The sequence below is a fragment of the Ovis canadensis genome, chromosome 2 (genome assembly GCF_042477335.2).
Source record: "Ovis canadensis isolate MfBH-ARS-UI-01 breed Bighorn chromosome 2, ARS-UI_OviCan_v2, whole genome shotgun sequence".
NCBI lineage: Eukaryota > Metazoa > Chordata > Mammalia > Artiodactyla > Bovidae > Ovis > Ovis canadensis.
In genome coordinates, this window is record NC_091246.1 from 254176181 (window position 1) to 254202327 (window position 26147).

Sequence of the window (26147 nt, forward strand, 5' to 3'; positions counted from 1 at the left end):
TTCTGGGCAATCCTCTTGTGTTTTCTTTTTCCTCTTTGCTCCAAGGAGGAGCCACGTACTAGACCTCATTACCCACGTGGAGGCCCCGTGGCGGACTCTGCTGCTGAGCAAAGTAGGCCACAGACGGCCCAGGCCTGAGGAGAAAACTCCTCGGCCCCAGGGCACGTCGGCCGAACAGCAGTGGCTCCGCGGAGCTGGGGACACATGAGGGGGGCTGGACTTAGTACAGGACCCGGTGTGGCACCTTGAGATCTGAGAGACGGGAGTCACGGGGGAGACAGGTGTTAGGGGAGGCTCAACCGCACTCAAGCCCCCGGGCCACCCCAGCCCCCACCTGGGGGGAGGCGACACTTACAAGGAAGCCTCCATTTAGGAGACCTCCCCACGCCTCCTAACACCCGACTTTTCAAAGTCCGGCCAACTCGACTAGAGCGCTTGTTCGGAAAACGCCATCTGCGCCAGGGCAACCCCTGTGTTGGGGGACAGTGTGAGCATTGCGCAGATCTTACACTTGCTTCCACAAGGCTTCACCCACAAGCGACAGCAGGTAGGGAGACAGGCGCGCGCAGCTCACGGGGCCACAGGGCCGCCCACACCTGGGGCTGCAGACCGCCCTCCCGTCGCTTCCCAGGCCGCTCTCGCCCTCCCCACTCTCTCCCTTCGGCCCATTTCGCTTTCCCTCTCCATCCTCTTGCCTTTCCCCTTCGGCATCTGCTTTCATTTTCCTCCCTCTTGCACGCTGGGTGGCAGGCAAGCGAACTGCGCGGGGGCCAGCAGGCAGGATGGCACACACGCCCACGAGCAAACGGCAGGTCTCCTTCAACACAGAGTGCCACGCTTACGAGTTTACCATCTACGCATTTCTTGACCTGAACCGGGGACAGAACACAGCTGCCACTGCACTCGCCTTCTATTGCTCATGTGCTTGAGTGTCATGCTCTTGACCCCACTTCCCCATAAGCCCTGTGGCTTTTATTGTGTGATTTCACGTAGCATGATGGCATTGAGGCGCTCAGAAGGGTCTGTTACAGAAAAGGGGTGGTTCTTCTCATGCACAAACCATCCTGTGAGGGAAGAGCAGCGATGGGGACCACGTGCCCATCACACAGGCGGGAACGTGACGCCCAGGGTGGGCCGAGACTCACCAGCAGCGTCATGCTGGCCACAGTCGGGTTTTCACAGTGACTGCTCACCTGTTCTGCGTCCAGCGACGGCAGGAGAGCCAAGTGAGAGCAGGCTTCCCAGTTAAGCCCCAGCTCTGTGCTCAGCTCTGTTGCCCGAGCAAGCTTCACCAAGCTCTCTGTGCCTCAGTTTTCTCAGCTATACGGTGGGAACAGCTCAGAGCAGCTGTGACAGTTATAAAGGTAATGAGCATCGCAGACCTCTGACTCTCTTACACTGCTGCTTAGCTCAATGTCTGGGGCATTGTCACCACCCCCAAAACGCTGGCTACGCTCACCATCAGGCCCCCGTGCCCTCCAGCAGCAGCGGAAAGATGGAAGCACGTGGGGACGCCGGGTTGGCAGGTGCAGGCTCTCGGTGCCTGACCCAGGTTCAGATCTCAGCTCTCCCTTCCCCTCCTGTGGCCCCAGATGGGTATCTGGGCTCAGCCTCAATGTATTCACCCACACGATGGGGTAAAAATCAAACACTCCTCACTGAGCAGCTGAGGATTCATGGACTCCCCCAGGTGAGTCGCTCGTGCAGGGGGCCCAGCGCATGAAACCCGTGACCCACACCCAGCACCCGCATCTGCCGTCACCCTTGACTCACGTGGTGAGCTCCTCTGCCCCGGACTCGGCCCCACCGCCCTGAGGGCCCAGGCAGGGTTGTGCTGGGCTGGAGCTCCTTAACCCCTCACCCATCCGAGCCCTGAGGATGCCGGCACACAAGGCGGAGAGAGGACCAACACGGCCGCCACTGGGCAGAGAGAGGACCAACACGGCCGCCACTGGGCAGAGAGAGGACCAACACGGCCGCCACTGGGCAGAGAGAGGACCAACACGGCCGCCACTGGGGGGCCAGCCACGCCCCAGAGGGCAGCTCCTCCCTGACCCTCCCGGGACTCGCCAGCAGCCTGGGCCCAGGGCGGGCAGGAGAGCAGAGCTTGGACCCCGGCCACCCGTCAGCAGGGGTGCCACGTTTCACGTGCACTCACTTCACGGTGACAGGGAGGCCTGGCGTGCCAGTCCAGAGTCGCAAAGAGTCAGACACGACTGGGTGACTGAACAACGATGCGTTTCAGCCTCGTGACCGCCTTGTGAACGAGGTAATACACTTCCACTGCACAGACGGGGAAACTGAGGCTCAGAGAGGCTCACAAAGGTACGAAGCTGAAGCGCTGGGGTCTGAGCCAAGCCCGTGACCACAGTCTTTGTTCCCATCACGCCCTCCCCCAACCTCGCCGCCTAGCTGGCAGGTCCGGCCACGTGGCCAGCTCATACCCCCCACCCTCCTCCTGTTAAAGAAGAGCAATGCCGGACCCACTCACATCTCCAGATTACTCAAGAAGCAAGAGGGCAAGGTGCTCTGAGATCAGGAAAGGGAACCTGGAAGAAGGGGAACCTGCCCGACCTCCCCCTGCAGGAGCCCAGCTCAGACCCCAGAGCCTCCACGTCCATTCCCCGGTGACCAGACCCCAAGGCAGTGTGGCAGCAGCATCTGGCCTCTGCTCGGGCACTTCCAGGGCAGGAGCCCACCACGCCCAAGGCAGTCTGCTCCAACCGTAGGTATCTCGAGCTGCTGGAAGCCTCGGACCCAAAACTCCATCAGGCCCAGAGGACAGCCCTACTGGGCTGTGGGGACAAACTCCACATCCCTTCCTGAGTGCAGCCATCACGTGCCCTTGCTTCCCCACAGCTCTTTCTGCGCCAAATATTCTACTGCCTTCAACCCACTCTACAGGGATGAGAAGGATAATGAAGAAGATAAAGCTAATTTCAGGGACTGACATTCAACGAACATATAACAGGCATTATTCTACATCAAGAATCAGCAAACTCTGGCCCGTGGGCCAAATCCGCCCGCCTGCCTGTTTTTATATGTAGGGCTTGTGAGCCAAGAATGGGTTTTGCATGTTTAAATGGTTGTGGGGGGGGGGGGGATCAGAAAAAGAGGACTCGCCGGTGACACATGGCAAGTATATGGAATTCAAATTCCAGGGCCTATAAAAATAAAGTTTTATTGGAACACAGCCCTGTCCATCATTTACATATTGGCTACAGCTGCTTTCAAGCTACTACGGCAGAGTTGAGGAGTCTGGCAGAGACTCCAGGGCCTAAAAAGGCTCAACTGTTTACTATCTGGAACCTTTACAGGAACAGTTTGCAGGTTCTTATTCTAGATGCTTGCATGTACCACCTCAATCCTCAGCATAGCCCACGAGGAGCGGACCACGACGACCTTCCCTTCCCAGACAAAGCAGCAGCAGCTCAGCGGCCCGGCCGCCTAATCCCACCGCCTCCCGGTGCTGGAACGTGGACTGGGAGCCAGACAGCCTGACACGCGTCTGCGTCTCACCCACTCGCCCTGTCCTGTCGGAGCTCTCACCCCCCTGCCTGTCGGCCCTCCTGGCTTTCGCTGTGCCTCATGGGAACGGCCAGAATGCCTAGTCAGCTCATCGGCCACTATGACCCCCAAATCCTCTTCTAATCCTTGTGGCTCTTTGCGGTCTTTCCCAAGCCCACCCTTAAATGGGACTATAAACCCACTGCTCTCTGGATACAAAAAAAAAAAAAAGAAAAACCGATCCACAAGCACCCTCCAGTCTAGGGACAGCAGCAAATACGATAAAGTCAGTAGCTCTCACCAGAGGTCTCTAAAACTTTATGAGAGCCAATAAACCTTGCTCTCGGGCTGCCCACTGGCTTCAAATAAACCCGTCCTGCCCACGAGCTCCCAGAAGCAGATAGCAGAAGTCCCTGGGACTGCTGTCCAGGCTGCGGAAATCTCAAGGCCTCCCTCCCCACTCTTCGCTCTCCATGAATAGATGATGAGGGGAGACGCTAGCACGCTCTGTTGCCATGGAAACTAGGCTAGGTTACATCTGCATCAGGAAGGATTAAGGACAGACGTTAGGGGCGGAAGTACTCCAGAGGGAGGTCCAGACACACGGGTCCCTAATCTGAGATTAAAGTTTCTCAATGAGGTTTCTGCCCCATTATTAACTCTGAGCTTAGATGCACATTATAAACCACAGAGCTCATCCATAAATACAAATCAATGTATCTGGAAGGCAAATATTCGATTTTTATTTATATGCATATTAAATGGAGCCGTATCTCAGCTGGCTAGAAGAAACCCAAACAAACAGCCCAGGCACTGCAAGCTAGCAACCCACAGGCCAGCGTCAGACCACGGAGCCGCTATTACTGGCTTCCCCGAATTTCTAATTAAGTTGCTAACATTTACAAGTTGAAATACTTTTCCAGCACAATTCAGAGTTCTGCCTGTTTTGGAAAAGAACCTAGAGATTGGGCGGTGGCCACCCCAGGTAGCAGCAGCCGGCCGGAGCTGACGAGGAACCGTCCCTGCAGGCAGGCACCTGCGTGCCAGGCCCCACTGGCCCCAGCGCCCTCTTCACACCTCGTCTCTTCTGGAGGGTCCCTGCAGGCTCCTGAATTTGTGACGTCCAACCAGAGGACCCACACCCCCATTTTACCGGTAGAAACACCGAGACCTACAGAGGAAAAACATCGTGCCTGAAATGCAACAGCAGATTCATGACAAAGCTGGTCTCCCAACATGCAGGGCAGGACTCAGCTCAGCCCTGTCTGCAAGGAGAGCCAAGACGCTGGGTTAATATCTGTTGGCTGCAAATGTGTCTAAGGTAAAAATCAGACTTTTCTGCTGACTCCAATTTTGCCAGCTTCACTCCGTCTCTCTGCAGGGGGCAGGAAAGAAGGCTGGAAAGCGCTGCAGAGACAGGGAGACTGTCTCCTCAGACCCTCCCCAGCCCCCGTCTCCCACCACCCCTGCCGGCCCACAGCCGTGCCCAAAGCTGCCTAGGACACTGAGGAAGAAAAGGAGGGGGCCGCAGCCCAGGACAGGCGGGCAGGCAGCCCCCAACTTCACAGCTGATGGCTGTAGCTCAGACGAGCAGAGGACATCGGCTGGGCCGGGCTCGAATCCCCTCTCTAGTACTTGCTCGCTGTGTGGCCTTGGCGAGGTCATTTGACCTCTCTGCGCCCATCTCTTCGCCTGCACTATCTGGCAGTCTTGCTGTGCAGGCTACTCAAAGCCACACCAAAGCACTTGGCAGAGTGTCAGGCACACAGTCAAGTGTCATGTCTGACTCTTTACAACCCCATAGCCTAACAGCCCACCAGGCTCTTCTGTCCATGGGATTCTCCAATCAGGAACACTGGAGTGGGTAGCCTTCCCCTTCTCCAGGGGATCCTCCCGATCCAGGGGTCAAACCTGGAGCTCCTGTATCGCAGGCAGGCTCTTCACTGTCTGAGCCCCCAGGGCCCCCATAAACCAGTGTACCCCACAGCCTCTCAAAATCCGCTCCCACCCTGGCCAGCCAATCACCCCCCCACCCCCCGCACCTGCTGATCAGTTCCACCCTCCACCTGCAGCTCCAGCCATGCCCCCTGCTCCCCACCAGCGGGTGACTCACCAGCTGGTCTCTCCTGCACTACACCCAGCAGGCACGTCCTCGCCTCTGTGACTCAACCCAAGCGCTGAGCCTCGCTCAGAACACAGTTCCCCACATCCACCCCTCCAACTCAAGACCACCCAGATCCAGGGTTCCACAACCTCCCCAAGACCCTCAAACCTCTGTCCACCCTGACCTCTGCTCCTTCCCTCGCCTGGAGGAATTCGGTCCTGTTCTCTAATATTCCGTAAGGCGCCACCCTCTGCCTTCAGCACCTTGAAGGATGCGCTTCACACATCTTTGAGATCCTCTGAGGGGACATTAGGTGTTTATAGCGGCCACACGCCCAGCCCCTCTCCTTTTGACACCAGCACCCCAAACTCCTGCCCAGGACTGATCCCCCATTCCAAAGCCCAGTCCTGGCGGGACTACTGATCACAAAGCTCCAAATGCCCCCAACCCTAGACTGTCCACACAGCCAAAGCCCCCCAGTTAGAGCCGCCTCTCCCAGGACACGGAATTCCACACAGCCAAAGCCCCTCAGTTAGAGCCGCCTCTCCCAGGACACGGAACTCCACACAGCCAAAGCCCCTCAGTTAGAGCCGCCTCTCCCAGGACACGGAATTCCACACAGCCAAAGCCCTCAGTTAGAGCCGCCTCTCCCAGGACACGGAATTCCACACAGCCAAAGCCCCTCAGTTAGAGCCGCCTCTCCCAGGACACGGAATTCCACACAGCCAAAGCCCTCAGTTAGAGCCGCCTCTCCCAGGACACGGAATTCCACACAGCCAAAGCCCCCCAGTTAGAGCCGCCTCTCCCAGGACACGGAATTCCACACAGCCAAAGCCCCCCAGTTAGAGCCGCCTCTCCCAGGACACGGAATTCCACACAGCCAAAGCCCCTCAGTTAGAGCCGCCTCTCCCAGGACACGGAATTCCACACAGCCAAAGCCCCCCGGTTAGAGCCGCCTCTCCCAGGACACGGAATTCCACACAGCCAAAGCCCTCAGTTAGAGCCGTCTCTCCCAGGACACGGAATTCCACACAGCCAAAGCCCCCCGGTTAGAGCCGCCTCTCCCAGGACACGGAATTCCACACAGCCAAAGCCCCTCAGTTAGAGCCGCCTCTCCCAGGACACGGAATTCCACACAGCCAAAGCCCCCCAGTTAGAGCCGCCTCTCCCAGGACACGGAATTCCACACAGCCAAAGCCCCTCAGTTAGAGCCGCCTCTCCCAGGACACGGAATTCCACACAGCCAAAGCCCCCCGGTTAGAGCCGCCTCTCCCAGGACACGGAATTCCACACAGCCAAAGCCCTCAGTTAGAGCCGTCTCTCCCAGGACACGGAATTCCACACAGCCAAAGCCCCCCAGTTAGAGCCGCCTCTCCCAGGACACGGAATTCCACACAGCCAAAGCCCCTCAGTTAGAGCCGCCTCTCCCAGGACACGGAATTCCACACAGCCAAAGCCCCCCGGTTAGAGCCGCCTCTCCCAGGACACGGAATTCCACACAGCCAAAGCCCTCAGTTAGAGCCGCCTCTCCCAGGACACGGAATTCCACACAGCCAAAGCCCCTCAGTTAGAGCCGCCTCTCCCAGGACACGGAATTCCACACAGCCAAAGCCCCCCGGTTAGAGCCGCCTCTCCCAGGACACGGAATTCCACACAGCCAAAGCCCTCAGTTAGAGCCGTCTCTCCCAGGACACGGAATTCCACACAGCCAAAGCCCCCCAGTTAGAGCCGCCTCTCCCAGGACACGGAATTCCACACAGCCAAAGCCCCCCAGTTAGAGCCGCCTCTCCCAGGACACGGAATTCCACACAGCCAAAGCCCCTCAGTTAGAGCCGCCTCTCCAGGACACGGAATTCCACACAGCCAAAGCCCCCCGGTTAGAGCCGCCTCTCCAGGACACGGAATTCCACACAGCCAAAGCCCCCCGGTTAGAGCCGCCTCTCCCAGGACACGGAATTCCACCCTGCGCGGTCCTTAGAGGCTGGGGCTGCCCACTCTGGTGGTGCAAGTGGTAAGGAACCTGCCTGCCAATGAAAGAGACTCAAGAGATGTGGGTTCAACCCCTGGGTTGGGAGGACCCCCTGGCATAGGAAACGGCAGCCCACTCCAGTGTCTGGAGAACCCCAGGGACAGAGGAGCCTGGCGGGCCACAGCCCACGGGGTCGCAAGTGTCGAACACGACTGTGCGCGCACAGTGCCCATCCTGGTGGGTCCCAGAGGCTCGGGACAGGTCTTGCCGAGAGACTGCCTCCCTAGAGCTACCTGAGCTCCTGGCCTTTTAAAGCCAGTCCTTCAGTTCAACCTGATCCCATAAACTTGCTTCTGGTCGATTCCTTTTCTGCTCAAGTTTGCAGAAAAGAGCCCTCCCTGATTCGCTAGAACCCTCATCACATACATGACCCCGCACGCTCCCCAGAGCCCGGCCCACAGATGCCCCCGCACGCTCCCCAGAGCCCAGCCCACAGACACCCATCAGAGAACCCCCCATCACATACCTGCTCCCGTATGCTCCCCAGAGCCCGGCCCACAGATGCCCCCGCATGCTCCCCAGAGCCCAGCCCACAGACACCCATCAGAGAGCCCCCCATCACATACCTGCTCTCGCACGCTCCCCAGAGCCCGGCCCACAGACACCCATCAGAGAGCCCATCACATACCTGCTCCCGTATGCTCCCCAGAGCCCGGCCCACAGATGCCCCCGCATGCTCCCCAGAGCCCAGCCCACAGGCACCCATCAGAGAGGCTCATGGGCACCACTTCCGCATAGCCACAGAGGCCAAAACCCTCATGCTTTCGAGAAAAAGCCAGGATTTCAATGGCTTAAGTAATACAACTTAATTTCCCGTGTCAAGGGAGGGGGGTTCATGTTTGGGAACGCATGTAAGAATTAAAGATATTAAAATTTAAAAAAAAATAAAAATAAATAAAAATAAATAAATAAATAAAAATTTCCCGTGTCAGCAAAACAGAATCCAAGTGCACCGAGAAACCAAGTGGGGCAGCACCTCTTGCTTGAAAAAAATAAAAGGTAACAATGAGACGTAACTGAGCAGATTACACGTAAAGCAGGTATCTCTGCAGGTGTCAAAAATAAAACTTGAGGACCTCAGTAGGACAAACACAGCACGCCTGGATCTTCAGTGTCCAAGGAGCACAGGGTGTACAATGCAGACAGGCCAGAGGACGAGGTCGTCCAGCCTGAGAGCAGCGCCGGGGCCTGGGCAGACAGGCAGCCAACCTGCCCCCGAGCACAGAGGGGCCTGACACGAGGGAGGGCCGCTCGGAGCCAGCGGCGGAGAGGGGAGGGGAGAGGTGTCTAAGGAGAGTGCGCTCAGAGCCACCCTCCCCGTCCCCTCCGCACCATGGCAACCACCTCTGCCGGTCCCCTCCGCACCACGGCAACCACCTCTGCCCGTCCCCTCTGCCGCGCGTCGCCCCACAGCCTCCCCAGCAGCGCACGTCAGGTCGTCTCTGCCCGAACGCCCCCACCAGCACCCCCCACGCTCATCTTTCCGGCCTCACCTCCTCCCGCCCCCACCACGGGTCCTCGAGCTGGCGCCGCACAGCCCGACCACAGGGCCTTTGCACACACTATTCCGTCTGCAGGAAGCCTCCTCCCCATCACCTCCTCCTGGCGTCCTGCTGGCTTCCCCCAGGTCTCTAAGCCACCCCTGCCTCTCTGGGTAAGGTCTCCCCTCTCCCACCACGGGGGCCTCCTTCCAAACTCATCTTTCTCCACAGCTCTCCCACTCTGAAATGGAATTCTCTGTCTGCTTATGGTTTGTCTCCCCCAGCTGGAACAGAGGCTCCATGGGACAGCAACCTTGTTCTGTTCAGGACTGAAACCCTGACACCGAGGACAATGCTTGGGCCACAGCTGGCACCTGTAAACAAGGGCTGAGGGAATGAACGGAGTCCCTGAAGAAAAACCAGAGTACATCCAGGAAGGCTGACTTTCTGAACAGTTCACACGGCAGGATGATCGGAGGCCTGCCCCTGGCACTGCCTGGGTTCCAGACCCATCACCTCCTGTCTGCCCGCCCCCAGGTCACCACACCATCTCCTGCTTCAGCTCCTCATCCGTAAACTGGGGACGATAACAGCCTCCGCCACGGCGGGCCGGGAAGATGAAAGGCGTCACAAGGCGAAGCGGTTGGCGTCTGATGAGCCGTGAGTGCCCAAGGTTATGATTTTTGCTTTTATGTGACTGCTCCTCAAATGTCGGCCGGGTGGCAGAATCCTTAGGAGGTCCTCGCTAAGGGGGCCTCCAGGAAGAAGGGGGTTCAGCAGGGGAGCTCCAGATGTGGGGACAGGAGGCCCCAGCGCGAGCCAGGCGCCGCCACTGACACACTGGGGAGTCCAGGGAAACACACAGCTTCTCCACCCAACGCGTCAGGGCCGAGCGCCACGCCCCACGGGGACCAGGCCTGTGAGCACAGCAGGCCGGGGCAGTGGAGCTCGCGCCCGCCCCTCAGTCACGACTGCGCACACGGCAGCCACGAGGCCAAGAAGCCAGAGCAAGGGCGGCGACGCTGCCGACGCAGGCCGCGACCCCCGTCTCCCTGCGGAGATGTCGGCTGCGCTTCCAAAGCCTCAATTACAAGGGCAGGGAGTGTCACGGCTCCTTACATTTCAGTCACAATATCAGGCAAGAGCTGAGGGCTATGCAGGGGAATTATAGTAATTACTCCTCGGGAGGGCTGGCTGCATGAACTTCGGCTGATCTAAAACCTGGGGTGAGATCTAACCACCTGGGAGCTGGGGTAGAAACACACAGGGGGAACCTCTGCCTCGCATCAGGGTCCCGGGCAAATGACACCGCTGTCATAATGAACTCACAGCTCCTGTCAGGCCAAGCGACAGGAAAGAAAAGAACCCAGATGTCACATCCCATCAGCAGGCCCTGCCCGCCTGCGATTGCCATGAGGCAGACGCTGTGCTCAGAGACCTCACCTTCCAGGGCAGTGGGGACAGGACATTTCCACATGCTGCAGACAAAGCGAGGAGGCTGAGGTCTGTGTCACTGGCCCGGGGCTCAGGACAGACCCCAGGGGCAACACCGAAGCTGAGCCTAAACGATCACGAGGAGCCAGCCGTGGAGGGGGTCTGGGCATTCCCCCCTCCCTCCCCAGCCTCAGTTTCTTAGCCTGTCAAATGGGTGTAACCAGCATGCCTCCTTCATACTGAGAGTGTGCCCAGTGTACAGACACGAAGCACTGAGCCCGGGGCCTGGTCCACAGGGCTCAAGGACAGGCTGTGGTCTGGAGGCCAGGAGGGGGCTGTCCCTTGATGAAGCGTGAGCCCCTCCCCTGTGCCAGACCCAGGCCAGCCAGCAAGACACGGCAGTGAACTGGAGGAGATACAAGCCCCAGCCCCAGGGACCAGTGCGGGCAGAAGGCCACCCAGCACGGCTCCAGCAGCACCCTGGGCCACAGTCCCTTCCCGCGAGCCTCTGGCTCACCCCACCTCGCCTCTGACACTGGGTCCCAATGGCACCCCTCCCCCTCCAACCACCACCCGGCTGCCCACTGAGACCTGTGTCCCGATCCCTGAATCAAGGTCCTGAGCAGCTGTGACACACACAGAGCCCGGGGCCCTGCCCCACGGGAGAGCTTCTGCAGGTCTGAGCAAGACCCGAATGCCAGAGGACCACACGGAAACCTGTCTGCCCGTCACCTCCCCCCCTCAGCCCTGAGTCCCCAGGGCCTGGCACACAGCGGTGCTCAGCACAGAGGACGGAGGCCACTGAGCAGATCAGAGCCTCCTTCCTCCCCTCCAAGGCCCAGAGGGAAGTCACCACATGAGACCCGAGGGGTGACCGGCTCTGCGCCTGGCCCCGGGGGTCAGTGGAAGGGAAGGGAAGGACAGGCGACCTGGGCACAGAAACGCCTGCTTCCGAGCCGCAGTTCCTCATCCTGAGGATGGGAGCCGTGGCTCCAAGGTTCAGAGAACTGCAGGCTCAGAGGGTTCTGATCTCAGACAGCTTCTGATCCAGTCCCTCACACGCCTGAGAGGAGTCCGCTCTGACCCACCTGGACAACGGCCATCGGCCCCCTGCTTGCTACCCCCAGCAACGGGGCACACACCACCTCATGAGAAAGCCCACCACACAGGCAGACTGGTCTGTTGCTAGAAAGTTCTCGGGGGCAAACCACTCCAGTACGCTTGCCTGGAAAATCCCATGGACGGAGGAGCCTGCTAGACTACAGTCCACAGGGTCGCAAAGAGTCGGACACGACCGAGTGACTTCATTATCATCATTCTGGCTTCACAAGCCAGTCCTGCCCTTTGACTCCGCAGACTGAAGCTGCTCATTTCATCCAACTGCAGGGAGGTCACAGGAGACCTGCTAGGGTTGGAAGGCTGGCTGAGGGCGGCAGGCTCAGCGGGAGCGACCGGGGTCCAAGCCGCGGACCACCACTCAGCGGAGGTGTGACCCTGGGCACATGACCCCTCCAAGCGAGAGCTTCCCTACCGGGAGCCAGCACGGGAGATCCCACCCATGACAAGGTCATGCGGAGAGACCTGGCGGGCGAGTCGGGTCTCCAGAGGTCCTCTGCCTGAGCATCTGCCCCGAAACCAAAACCTGTCTGTTTACTGCCTGCTATCTGTACTCTTCTGACAGCACAGGGGGCTATCCCCGACCACCTTTCTCTGGAAAGAGTTAACTTAGAGCTCCAGCTGGTCTCCTGCATATGAAAGGAATGTTTCAGCTCAGACCCCTCTGATGGCTCTCTAACTTGCCTGACAGGTAGAGACTTTTACAACTTGTGATTGTTTACAGCCCCCCAACTGCGAGAGGCACGCAGCTTAAAACATCCTAAAGATATAGAGCCTTTTAGAGCTAAGAATTAGCTTGGTGAAGGGTTTCACTGTTGAGTCAATGACTGCTGCCAGGCCTCCATAGTCTTCATCTTTTAGGCACCTGGAGGACGTTAATCAATGTAACCGGGATATAGAAAAAGGAATATAGTAGTTTTGATGTTAGCAACAGTAGACTTTTGAGTTAGTGAACTTTCTCTTTGTTTTAAATCACTGTACTCCTCTTTCCTTGTTATAAATCATTGTGTCCTTGCTATGTAAGAATGTAACCTTAATTAGTGCTTTCTGAGAGTGGCACCCGACTTTGGAAAGAACAACAGTTTTAAGGCAAATAAGTTTTCTGGGCGACAGACCCTTATCAGAAAAGGGCCGTAAAATGTTAATAAGCCTCCTGGCCAGAAGATGATGTAAATCACCTAAGACTTGTGTATACAGCTAGGTATGCAGGGAGAAAGCCTGGTCTCGCTAAGAGTCAGGGCTGCTGACACTGCATAACTTTGTATTATCCGTCGATCTCCATGTACAACCGAAAGTATAAAAAGCTTTCCGGACAATAAAGGATGGGCCAGTTTCTCAGACCAGCTTCTCCAACTGGTTTCTTGGAGTCTGGCTCCCCCCGTGTCGACTCTCTCTCTCTTTCTCCCTCTCCCTCCCTCTCCTCTTCAGGCTGATCCCTTGGAGCACGGAGGCTCTCCGAGTCTACTTACTTACTCGGGCTTCTAAGACCCACGCGAGAGGGAGCCCAAGGCAGGGCACCCTTCACTATGCAAGCGGGCGCCAGTGGCCTAACGTAGACGGTGCAAACCTCGTCTCGAGGTTTTATTAGCTTTCTGCATAGACCAAGTTATTCAGCCTCTTTTCTCCACTGATTTTCCTACTGTTCTATTCTTTCCTAATCTCTCTTTATCTAAATAAGTTTTTCCTTGCCGACTCCGTCCACCCTTCGAATTCCCTGGATCCACCAGGGCTGGACCCTGGCACTTCCCGGTAAAATGGGGGAAATAACAGTGTGCCCATTATCACACCAGGTTGGTGTGCTGTGTGTAAGAGAGTGTGTGTCCGACTCTGTGACCCCCTGGACTGCAGCCGCCAAGCTCCTCTGTCCATGAGATTCTTCAGGAAGAACACTGGAGTTGCCGTTTCCTCCTCCAGGATGTCTTCCTGACCCAGGGATCGAACTGCTGTCTCCTACGTCTCCTGCTTTTCAATCGGATTCTTCACCACTGAGCCACACGAGGTTGCCGGGAGCCTGGCTCAGCACTGCAGGAACTCTGCAATGACAAGGGAGGCACTGGAAGCAGGCAGAGAGATCACAGGGCCTGGAAAGCTGAGCCCAAGGGAGGATCTGTCCCCAGCACAGCCTCGAAGGCCTCTGTCTGTCTCACTCATGGAGAGGGGACTGGCCCGACAAGTCACACCCACCCTACGTGGGACCAGGTCTGGCAGTCCTGGTGCCTGCCACTCACGGCACCCAGCAGCCTCTAACACTGTGTGCCCACCCAGCCCCCAGCGCCTGGACAGGGGCCGGGAATCAAGCACAGCTCAGGCTCAGAGCGGCACAGAAGCAAGGCCCTCTCCGCAGGAGGCTAAGTGGGAGCCAGCCCAGAGATGCTGCGGGCCTATTAACACACGGGTTTCTGCGTGAACTCCCACAGGGAGCCAGGCGGGCAGAGTCAGAGGGATGAGGGCCTGGAGACGAGCAGGGTTTTTTTTAAAGAAATATTCAGCCGTTAAAAGCCCAGCTCTCGGGCCAGGCTCAGGCTGCACACTAAGTGGGGCTGGCGGAGTGTCAGCAGCGCCTGGGTGGGCGAGGCGGTGGCGGCTGGAAGGGGCCTAGGCGTCAGGAGGAGGGTCCACGGAGGGGTGCCCCAGGAGGCTGGGCCACTGTGGTCAGGAGCTGCCCCTGGCCGGGGCACCCAGACTCAAACAGGCCTGCCTGTGGAAATCCTGTAATGTCCCCGGCCACACCGATCTGAGCGGCAGGAAGAAACAACACGCGAAGGGGAAGAAAACGCCCAAACTTCAGGCTGACTTCATGGGAGTCGCCAGTCTTGCCCCAGATCCTCATTACTGAAGGCCACACGCGGGCCAGGAAACGCTGACACCTGGGGCCAGGTGAGTCTCTGCGGCGGGGAGGGGCACCCTGCGTGGCGTCACGGGTGTATCAGCACCCCTGGCCTCTACCCAGCAGACGTCAGTAGCACCCCTGCCTCCAAGCTCTGATAGCCAAAGTCCCCTGAAGGGCAAAAAAACAAACACGGTAAAGACCACTGGGCTAGGGAGACACAAGCCACTGAAGAACAAGCCTGATCTCACTGTCCCCGTTTCAGACGGGCCCTGGCACCGTCGCCCCCGGCACGAACCCCAAGCTCCGCTGCTTGACATTCAAGGCTCTGCCACACCAATACTCACCATCCCCTGCCCCACATCTGACCCTTCAGCAGCAACACAGCACGGGTCATCCCCGCCCAGAAGCCTTCCTTGTTCCTGGCCCGTCATCCCCCCGGCCCTCCCGTCCGCTCCCGGCCCGTCGTCCCCCCGGCCCTCCCGTCCGCTCCTGGCCCGTCCTCCCCCCTGCCCTCCCGTGGGCTCCTGGCCCATCGTCCCCCCGGCCCTCCCGTCCGCTCCTGGCCCGTCCTCCCCCCGGCCCTCCCGTGCGCTCCCGGCCCGTCGTCCCCCCGGCCCTCCTGTCAGCTCCTGGCCTGTCGTCCTCCCGGTCCTCTCATCTGTCTGCCTTCTGCCAGTTCGTGTTTAGAGTCCACACAGGTGTAACCTCCTCCAGGAAGCCTTCCCTGCTGCTCCTGACCCCGGGGAAGTTGCACACTCTCTGTGCTCCCATGCCCCATATCGCGCACCATCGTATCTAACTCCAGCTAAGCATCCTATAGGCAGGACCATGTTGCCCAAGCCAGCCTTCACCCTCAGGGAACTTTCAACAGGATGAGTGGCTCAGACAGCAAGGAACCTGCCTGTAGTGCAGGAGACCCGGGTTTGATCCCTGGGTCGGGAAAACCCCCTGGAGGCGGGCACGGCAGCCCACTCCAGTGTTCCTGCCATGGAGAATGCCATGGACGGAGGAGCCTGGCGGGCTACAGTCCATGGGGTCACAAAGAGTCGGGCACGACTGAGCAACTAATGCTCCTCCGCCTCCTACTGGAAAGGGACTCACTCTTTCCTTTGGTCAAGAAGGGAAACCCAGGGCGGCTTCCATGGCGGCTTGGAGGTAAAGAACCCACCTACCACGGCAGGAGACGTTGGTTCGATTCCTGATCCAGAAAGACGCCATGTGCCGCAGAGCAGCTAAGCCCGTGACCCCCACCTACTGATCCTGTGCCCTAGAGCCCGTGCGCCACAGAGAGAGAAACGTCTGCAGAGCGCAGGCCGGGCACCGCAGCTGCAGGGCGGCCCCTGCTCGCCACAGAAAAACGCCCGCACAGCGACAGACGCCTAGCACAGCCAAAAATGAACAAACAAGTTAAAAACACAAGAGGAGAAATCCAGAGCTGAAGACGATGCCGACAAACACGGTCAGAACCAGACCCCCGGGGAAAGACGGAGGGGCCTGGGGAGGGACAGAAGGGCCCCACACCAAGGCCGGCCACCCGAGCAAGGAGCCAGCCAGACGCTGTGAGCACATCGAGGGCCCTGGTACCCCGGCGAGCTCTGCCGCCGGCTTCTGGAGCCTCTGCCAGCTCCACGCCTCCTGGCTCTGTTTCCGTCCTTTGCTACTCGATCTGGGGCACATCGCCGAAAATCACCGTCATCGTGATAGAAAGTTCGAGAGAAGTCACCATCTCGTTAACCCTGCCGACGGCCCTGGGAGCTTACGCTCCCACTCAGCAAACAGGAAGCCGCAGCTCAGACCCACTGGGCCATCCGCTGGTAAGCCACAGAGCTCTGCCTCAACCCGGGTTTCCTGCCGCCGGACTCCCACCACCCCCTACACCTCTCAGATGGAAGCCCCCAGCGCCCTGTTCCTCTGGGCAGGGGTGGCGGGCAAAAGGGAAAGCAGGACTAAGACGAAGGCACGCTCTGCTCTAAGCCTTCCAGTGCCCAAGGCCTGGGCATGAGCCAGAAACCCCGGAGAAGGCCTCCAGCCGACGAGAAACTGGGACGAGGAGATGGAACCAGCCCCTTGGAAAAGCCTCTCCAAGCCTGCAGGGGATTCACTGTGCCCTCTGAACCATCCTTTCCAGAGGGGACTCACCAGACTCTCCTTCCAGGCGAGAGGCCCCAGGGAAGGGAGATGTCGGGGGCGGGGGGGGGGGGGGGGGACCGGGAGGGGCTCGGAGCAGCCAGACTCCAGGCCAGGGTCTCCCACCGCCAAGCCCAACCTTCCCGCAGGTTGAGATGGGAGAACCACGCGGGCAGGAACATGCAGTGTGACTGAGAGAACCCGGACGCTCCCCTGCCCACCCCCACCCCTCATCCACGCCACCCTCTTCTGGTGGTCTCAGCGCTGTAACCTTCCATGCCTAGGTTGGTTTGTTCACCGCCCATCTCCACCCCCCCCCCCATTTCAGAAGCCCTGAGACCCCTCTGGATGGGGTCAACACAATGGAAGTTCATTCAAAGACCCAAACCCCGCCGTTATTCAAAGCTCACAGGCACCAGTGCCTTTCGCTGGCACCCAGCCCATCACAGGGTCTTTCATCCCCCAGTGGGGCACCAGGGAAAGTCCTAGACCCTCACTCCAGCCCCCAAAGCCTCCCCTCCCCAGAGGCGCCCTAGCGTGGCTCGGAAGGGATCGGGGACCTGCTCCTGCCAGGAGTCTCTCTCCTGCACGCTCACGCTGACCTTCCCCGTCACAGAGATGGAGTCCACGGAGCAGATCGTGCAGCTCCGCTGAGCCGGAAGCCCCTGCGAGGCCGATTCTCCCTCCACAACTGCCAGCAGCCCAAAGGAACAAGCTACAGGAGCCCCCAGGCCAAGGCCTGGCAGGGCGGGGGCGGGGGGGGGGGGTACCCAGGGAGAAGGCGTCCCTGAGGACAGGCCCTACCTCAGGGCTCAGCTCCTCACATCAGCATCGGCCCCTCCATCCCCAGGGACTCCAGACACTCCAACTAAAAGGTCCCCCTCAAAGTGCCTGGCAGGGAAAGGGGCCCAGCGCCAGAGTTAGCTGTCTGGAGGGGAGCCGGGGCCCAGGGAGGGCAGAATCCCGACAGCTCCTGGCCCCGGGTGTCAGCCAATGAAAGAGAGCGTGGCCGGCTGTGGGCCCAGGTGTGTGCCCCGATTTTAAAGGGCCCAAGACGGAGGGGCAGGTGAGTTTGTGCTTGACCACAAGGTGGGCAGGGAAGGCCAGGGAGGAACAGACAGCAACCACGGAGAGACCTCCAGCCTAGCAGGCCAGGGGCTGTGTGTCTTCAGGTCTCAGGCCCAAGCCCTGCCTCTGGGAGGTCTGGGCCCTGGGAACCACCCTCTCTTGGGTCGGGTAAGTTATCTCCACCCTCAGTGCTGTTTGAATCCTTTTTAGCAAAAACCCCCAATCTCTCCGGCTCACCCCAGCCACCAGGAACTCGAGTTTGCCCCCAAAGTACAGTCTTGCTCTGAGTCTCTCAAGTAGGATGAAGGAAGTGGGCTGGACTTCAGGAGCCCCTGGCACCCCGGTGACCTCAGAGGAGTCCCTTGGCCACCTCAAACCTTCCCATCCAAGACGAAAGATGTCACCTCCAACCCCAGATGAGGAGGGGATAAAATGAGCCAGGCACCAGAACAAAGCCGTATATCGTAAGAGAACAAGGCTGGGCCCACATTCTCAAACACCTTTCTTCTCGGTGTTCCTCTGGGAAGGATGCTTGGTAATTAATTGTCCCATTTCAGAGATGAAGCTTAGGAAGCCCAGGGGTGTTATACACTGCTGGTCACCCAGAGTCTACTACAGCAGGACCCTGGCCCAGAATAACTGCTGCCTCTGACCAGGAGCCTGCCTCAGGCCCCAGAGGAGGACGGAGGGACAGCAGAGACAGCAGAAGAGTGCATTAAGCGCATGCATTACGCGCCTGCAGCGTGCATCCAGGATCATGCTGAAATGCCACGACCCCCAAGGTTCCAATGCAGAGGGCCCTCTTCTTCCTCCCTCAGCAGGGAAGGAGGCCGGCGTGGCCCAGCCCCCCAGCCCGGCCCACCACGGGGATCTGGATCACTGTGATAAGGACATCTGCAATCTTATTTAAAAGTCACTACCGCACAATTAGAGGCACTTACCCCCTCAGAGCCATCCTTCTCCTCCGGTCGGTTTTATAGCCAGTAATAACTCCTGTAAATTCCTCAACAGATGGGAATTTTATTTGACTAATCATGGCCGTTTGACTTGCTGGGGTGCGGTGGCTCCGGGCTCAGGCTGGCAGGGTGCCAGCTGAGGTGATTGTCAAGGGGCTGGGCAAAAAGCCCAGAACCAAAGGCCACCTTGTGGGTCCACTCCCCAAAGGAAAGCCACAAGAAGGTGTCAGGAAGTGCCAGGCACTGAGCAGCAGTGCGCAGCTGGGGTCTGCCTTTTCTGGGTCCAGAGGTGCCTCTGGGCAGGGTGCTGAGACCCTTGTCCACCCCTCTAGGCTCTATCTCTGGACACATGGTGCCAGGGAGAAACTGGAACACCCAGGCTTAAACACCCAACAAAACAGCATTTTGGCTCCACTGCCCCATGCACACCTACCCTATGCCAAAGGCCGCATGGGCATCATCCCATTCAGCCCTGCCAACAATTCTATAGATGCATGTGAACATTCCCACTTCACAGATTTACAAATAGATGGTAGAGCACGTGCCAGAGTCACTAAGCTGAGCTACCACCTTCATCTTAGGGAATTGAAGGTTGGTGCCCCCCCCCACCAACTCACACAGAGCCAAGAAATCCTTCTAAGACCCACATTGAATCCCATCGCTGCTACAAAAAAAAAAAACACCCCATAAAACTCCCAGTAATTCCTTAGCACCCTCCAGGCAAAGTTAAAGTCCATTAGCCTGGCCTTCACAATGGAACTGATTAGAGGTATCTATCCGAGAAATACGAAAACATATCACACGGCGAATCTCGTCCATTTGACAATATGTATGGCAAATTACTCACAACAGCCCTAAATTGGAAATATCAACATGGAATGGATAAACAAACTTATGATCTATATGTACAATGTAGATCGCTTTCCAACCGACAGGAGGGAGAAAGCACACCGCAATCTGAACAAAGCAAGTTCCATATAAACAATTATCAACTATAATAGGAGACTGCATTAACAAGGCCTAGCTGTACTATTGCCTGGAAAATCCCATGGACGGAGGAGCCTGGTAGGCTGCAGTCCATGAGGTGGCGAAGAGTCGGACACGACCGAGCGACTTCACTTTCCCTTTTCACTTTCATGCACTGGAGAAGGAAATGGCAACCCACCCCAGTGTTCTTGCCTGGAGAATCCCAGGGACAGGGGAGCCTGGTGAGCTGCCGTCTATGGGGTCGCACAGAGTCGGACACGACCGAAGCGACTTAGCAGTAGCTGGAGAGAAGTAAAGAGAACTTTAGAGAATGGTACGAAGGAAAAGCCCCCAAGGGCTAACATAGAGACCCTGATAACAGCCTCCACCACCACGACGTGGATCAAACAAGGCCCCCGAGAGCACCCCCTCCCCCAGGATGAGAGCGCGCCCAAAGAGGAGCTCCCCCAGACTGCAGGAGAACTCCTAGGGAAGAATGCCCACACACTCCCCCCCAGCACCGGCACCCGGACCTCACTGAGGGGCACGCCTGCGGCTCGGGCGGAAAGCACCGCACACTCGCGGAACTTGCTAGAAATCCAGCCTGGGGCACTAACCGGAAGTCTGCCCTGAGGAACGACACTCGGGCTGCTCACACGAGGCGTCTCACCAGAATCACCCCGCGACAAAAGCGCCCTTAAAGGGATGCGGGGTGCGCCGGCTGCTACACCACAGCCGCGGTGACCCGGCGGGAGACGCTGCGCACGCGCACTGGAGACGCCGCACGTGCTCAGGAAGCCACGCACGCGCGGAGCCGGGGGCGGGGCGAGCCGGGGGCGGGGCGAGCCGGGGGCGGGGCGAGCCGGGGGCGGGGCGAGCCGGGGGCGGGGCGAGCCGGGGGCGGGGCGAGCCGGGGGCGGGGCGAGCCGGGGGCGGGGCGAGCCGGGGGCGGGGCGAGCCGGGGGCGGGGCGGGGCGAGCCGGGGGCGGGGCGGGGCGAGCCGGGGGCGGGGCGGGGCGAGCCGGGGGCGGGGCGGGGCGAGCCGGGGGCGGGGCGGGGCGAGCCGGGGGCGGGGCGGGAAGAGCCGGGGGCGGGGCGGGAAGAGCCGGGGGCGGGGCGGGAAGAGCCGGGGGCGGGGCGGGAAGAGCCGGGGGCGGGGCGGGAAGAGCCGGGGGCGGGGCGAGCAGCTCTCCGGCGCCCTCTACAGGCTAAGGCTGAGCTTGCCTTGCGGCCGGGGGTAGCGGGGGACGAATTTAAGGGGCCCAGCTTCACTTTCAGTCCGCAGACAAGAAGGGTGAGTTTATCCAGCATACCCATTTCTTTGATGACTCAGCTTCCACGTGAGACCTTCTCACGTGGAACCGAACCCCTGTGCGACAACACAACTCTGTATTTCTACCCAAGAAGACACAGCTATCCTTCTTGCAAGCAAGGTTCTCACCCTCTCCATAAAATGACACCACCAGCCCCACAGTCGTGAGACTGTGTTTATCACCCCTCAAACTCAGTCACAGTTCCACAGAATATTGTTGCCTGAAGACTATACTTTAAAGCTAGCTTCCCAAAACTTGCATGTGAAATAAAACCGGAAAGGGGAGAAAGCAAGACAGTTGCAAATGCGCTTATTCCATGCGTTCATTCAGAAACTGTATAAATAACCTCGGGGTGAGGCCCACGGACCAAACAGGTTCACTGTGAGTCAGACGGGAGCCAAGACTCTTTCTGTTACCCATCATAAGCCCCCACTTTGACGTACGGGCCACAGGGGCACTGCAGGTCCCTGAGAGTTCGTGTGAATTCAGAGCCTGTGCCTAGTAATTTGAGAACCGTGTGGGCATTTCCTGTGCCCCAGTGCACAGCCACCCTGGCAAATGGCTGCCAGTCCCTGTGGGGAAGACTTGGAGGAACACTTAGAGCAAGTACTTGCAACAATGATGCAGGCTCCTCCTTCCACAGGACCTGGCTTCCAGAGGCCTTCTGGGCCTGCGCACCAACGTGGATCTGCAATCTGCAGGTTTCATGTAACACATCCAGCCCAACGTGCCTGTCTCCCCAAGCCCTTCAATTCCCTCTTCCACATCACAGCCCCACTAACTGTACTACTGAGTCCAGATTCCAGTGAATCAACCAGGCAAGCTGTCAGAGCCACCCTCCACTGCACACGCTAAAACTCAAACCCAGAATCTCTAGTCAGGGCATCCACAGCAATGAATTCAGCCCAACCCAGTGTGATACCCTGCCCTCTTGGATCGAAAACTCTTATAATAAACTCCCACACACGTTTCCCACGTCTCTGCTGATATATATTAGCAAAGCGTGGCAATTCTTTTGCATTTTCCCTCATAGGTCCTACTGAGTCCCAGTCACCAAGGAATGGGCTGAGATTTGACCCTTAAAGTCTAGTGACAAGAAAGGGTGCTTATGGTGAATCTTAAGGAAAACAGGCATCCCCTTTCAGGGTATCTGCCTCCACTGAGGTTATTACCTGGTGTTTAAGCAGGGGAAGAACAGCCTCCTCAGACACTGGAAGGAAAACTCCCACCACCCATACGGGATGCTCACAGCCACTTGGGAGTTTCAGACCATCAGTTTCATCTGGGTTCCACAGATGTCCCCATCCCAAGTTTCAGGACCCCCTTCTTTCCCAATTAATGCCCTAATTTCCACGTGAGCAATCTGTCAAGATGTGAATTCAACTGTGGTTATAATTCAGCAACCAGTACAATTAAATTTTCTATTTGATTTTCAGTAATATCAGCCCTGGGGCTGCAAGAAATAAGAGCATCTGTAAGGGGCTATCATGGAAGCTCTCTGGTTCTCACACCACATGAGAAGAGGGAGTTAATGGACCTGAGCTCGTTGTTCTCTCTGTGTAAGTACTCAAGAGCCCTCCAAAGAATCCACCCCACCCCACAGTCCTTACAGCCATCATTACCGCCCTAACAGCCAAGGGCAGTGTCACTCAGGCTCCCAAGGGATGTGCCTGAGTGGCGCTTTATCTCAATCCACCATGCGCAATATCTCCATTAATTGTATGGCCACTGCACGCCTTGGGTTACCAGCATTCCACTTCCTATTAGCAAGGGCTCATGCTCAAGCCCAAAGACACGAGGAAACTAATCCATAAATCTCATATTTACAGGTCAATCTCCTGTTATCTCTCCTGAAACCAATTCTATATTGGTTTGGGTCCAACTGAGAAAAAGAAATCACACAGTAATTTTAACAGGGAACATTTCAAATGAAGAATTATTCAATTGTAACAGGGGACTGAACCAACAAACAATGGCTGATTGAAAGAGCTATAGTTAATGTAAGAACAGCAGCTATAAGAAGTGGGACAGCCCACAGAGCTGAGACTGAGCCTCAGAGCGCCCACCACCCACCACTAAGATCACTCCCCAAGGAAGAGCCTCTCAGGGTCTTGGCAAGAGTCCAGAGAGAGCCCCCAGGGCTGAGGTAGAGACCTAGAGAAAGAGCCCCCCAAAACCAGGGCCGATACAGAGCCCCGGGGAGCACCCTGATCTCGGGGCTAACATGGAGCAGAGAGTCCCCCAAAAAACCAACTCCCACCCGGCTGAGACAGAACCTTAACGGTGAGAGAGCCCCAGCCCAAAGAAGACCTCCCACCCAGAGCTGAGAAAGAGCCCCCAACTAAGAGCCCCCTCCTAAGGCCCTGAGTAACAGCCCCTCCTAAGGCCCCCAAGTAACAGCCCCCTCCTAAGGCCCCCAAGTAAGAGCCCCCTCCTAAAGCCCCCAAGTAAGAGCCCCTCCTAAGGCCCCCAATAAGAAGCCCCTCCTAAGGCCCCCAAGTAACAGCCCCCTCCTAAGGCCCCCAAGTAACAGCCCCCTCCTAAGGCCCCAAAGTAAGAGCCCCCTCCTAAGGCCCCAAGTAACAGCCCCTCCTAAGGCCCCCAAGTAAGAGCACCCTCCTAAGGCCCCCAAGTAACAGCCCCCTCCTAAGGCCCCCAAGTAACAGCCCCCTCCTAAAGCCCCCAAGTAACAGCCCCCTCCTAAAGCCCCCAGGTAACAGCCCCCTCCTAAGGCCCCCAAGTAACAGCCCCTTCCTAAGGCCCCCAAGTAACAGCCCCTTCCTAAGGCCCCCAAGTAACAGCCCCGTCCTAAAGCCCCCAAGTAACAGCCCCCTCCTAAGGCCTCCAAGTAACAGCCCCCTCCTAAGGCCCCCAAGTAACAGCCCCCTCCTAAGGCCCCCAAGTAACAGCCCCTTCCTAAGGCCCCCAAGTAACAGCCCCCTCCTAAGGCCCCCAAGTAACAGCCCCCTCCTAAACATGAAGTAAAACCCCCAGAAAAAGTCCCTGGGCAGAGCCCTCCAAAGCAGTGCCCACACACACCCCCAGCGCGGGCACCCGGACCTCACCAAGGGGCACACCTGTGGCTCAGGCAGAAAGCTGGTCGGCACCGCACACCCACGGAACTTGCTAGAAATCCAGCCTGGGGCACTCACCAGAAGCCCACCCTGAGGAATGGCACACGGGATGGTCACATGAGGCGTCTCACCAGAGTCACCCCACTACAAAACCGCCCTTAAAAGGGTGCGGGGTGCCAGCTGCTACACCACGGCCGCGAAGACCCGGCGGGAGACACCACGTACGCGCCTGGGAGACAACACACGTGCTCAGAGGCCCGCGCGCGCGTGAAGCCAGAGGGCAGGGTGAGGCCAGGGTGGGCGGGGCCAGCCAGGGGCGGGGTGAGGCTGGGGCGGGGCCAGCCAGGGGCGGGGTGGGGTGGGGCGGGGCCATCCAGGGGGCGGGGCCTGGCGAGCGGCCTGTGCCTCTCCGGCGCCCCCTACCAGCTGAGGCTGAGCTTGCTGTGTGGCCGGGATTGTGGGAGATTTAAAGGGCCCAGCTTCCCTTTCAGTCCGCAGGCAAGAAGGGTGAGTTTAGAACTACAGGGCAATGGTGAATAGCCAGCAAGCAGTGAAATACCACCCAGCAATGAAAAAGACGGAACTACTAACACAGGGTTTAATCTTCTGGGTATCATGTGGGGTGAAGGAAGCCAGATAGAAAACGGAAGATTCTGTATGCTCCTGTTTATATCAAGTTCAAATACAGGCAAGCTAATCTACAATGACAGAAATTTGAAAAACAGGATAGAGAGAGACATCTTACTGAAAAGGGATACAGTGGAACTTTCTAGGGTGATGAAAATATTCTCTGTTGTGATTGGGGCAGTGGTAACACAGCCATCGACATTTGTGAAAAACCTTCAAATGGAACAGTCAATATCTGTGATACAACGGAAGGTAAATACAACCCAAATTTTAAAAATTCGGTTCAGTTCAGTCGCTCAGTCGCGTCCAACTCTTTGCGAGTAGCCTGCCCCTCCCCAATCTTTGGCTTCAAATTCAGCCGCTGTGTACTGCCTGCACTCGGTAGGTAAACATATGTGTTTGCGTAAATAAATATGCACTCCAGTGCTCTTGCCTGGAGAATCCCAGGGACAGAGGAGCCTGGTGGGCTGCCGTCTATGGGGTCACACAGAGTTGGGCACGACTGAAGCGACTTAGCAGCAGCACGGATCTTTTTTTCTGTTCTCATATCTAATCTGACAATCCCCCCAAATGATTAAGCTACTGGTCTGCCTTTCTGGGCTCCCATATCCCTAGCTCTTAGCTCAGGCATAGCTTGTATTGTACTGATCTTCACTGCAGAAGGGCAAGATGGACTCTCAGAGGGACCAGCATGCTACGAGCGCTCTGCGCTTCTCTGTTTCCAACAGAGGCCTCATAGCCTGTGCAGTCGCTCCTCCCAGCAACCCCATCTTACAGATGAGAAAACTGAGGTACAGTTTGTCCTCACTCTTAACCACTTTGTCTTGAGTCAGACTGTCGGAAGTTCATATCCCAGCTCCCCTCACTTGCCGCCTGTGAGTCGTGGGCAAGACAGCTGATTACTCTGAGCCTTATCCTTCTCTTCTCTGAAGCGGGGATGATCTTTGCCCCTTGGGTTGTCATAGGTGCAAGTGGTTTATCCACATAGACCACCTAGCGCAGTGTCCATTTGTGGACACGTGTTCACCAGGAAGAAACCGTCCATTTCATCGATTCTAAGACCCACATGCTTTCACACCTCTAAAAGCAGACTGCCTTGCAGTCCGTGGCCTCACAGTCTCCTCGAGCAGTGCTGTGGTGACACGGTCGTCACAGCCTGCGCAGGAGGAAGCCCGATCAGAGCCGTTCATACCGCGGTCCCTTCCATGTCTACGTAGGGACCAAACAGCTCTTTCCATAGGGATAAAAGAATACAGTGAGCTGAGAAAGCGTCATGTCATCCTTCAGTTGGCAGTCACTTTTCTTTCTTGGTCGTACATAAATTAATGGTGTATCTTACAGTTGACGGTTTCTTAGATTTAATGAAAGGCAGTACAGTGTTATCGTCACAGGCCTGTCTGTCTTCCCCCAGAAGATGATTAGATTATTGCTCCCTATTCTTCTTGCTTCCCTATTAGAAAGTTAGACATCTATGCCTTTGTCCTGTGACTTTGCAGTGCCTCCCACTAAGTAGAA

At 57.7% G+C, this 26147-nt stretch overlaps 1 protein-coding gene across 1 annotated transcript in view; it reads right to left on the minus strand.

Moving 5' to 3' along the window:
* Window positions 1–15770, minus strand: part of ACTL8 (actin like 8) — a 74625-nt gene extending 58855 nt beyond the window's left edge. Inside the window, exon 1 of the mRNA XM_069579511.1 lies at window positions 15674–15770. The gene's annotated coding sequence lies outside the window, so the exon portion shown is untranslated. The remainder of the gene's footprint in view (window positions 1–15673) is intronic.
* Window positions 15771–26147: the final 10377 nt, after the last annotated feature.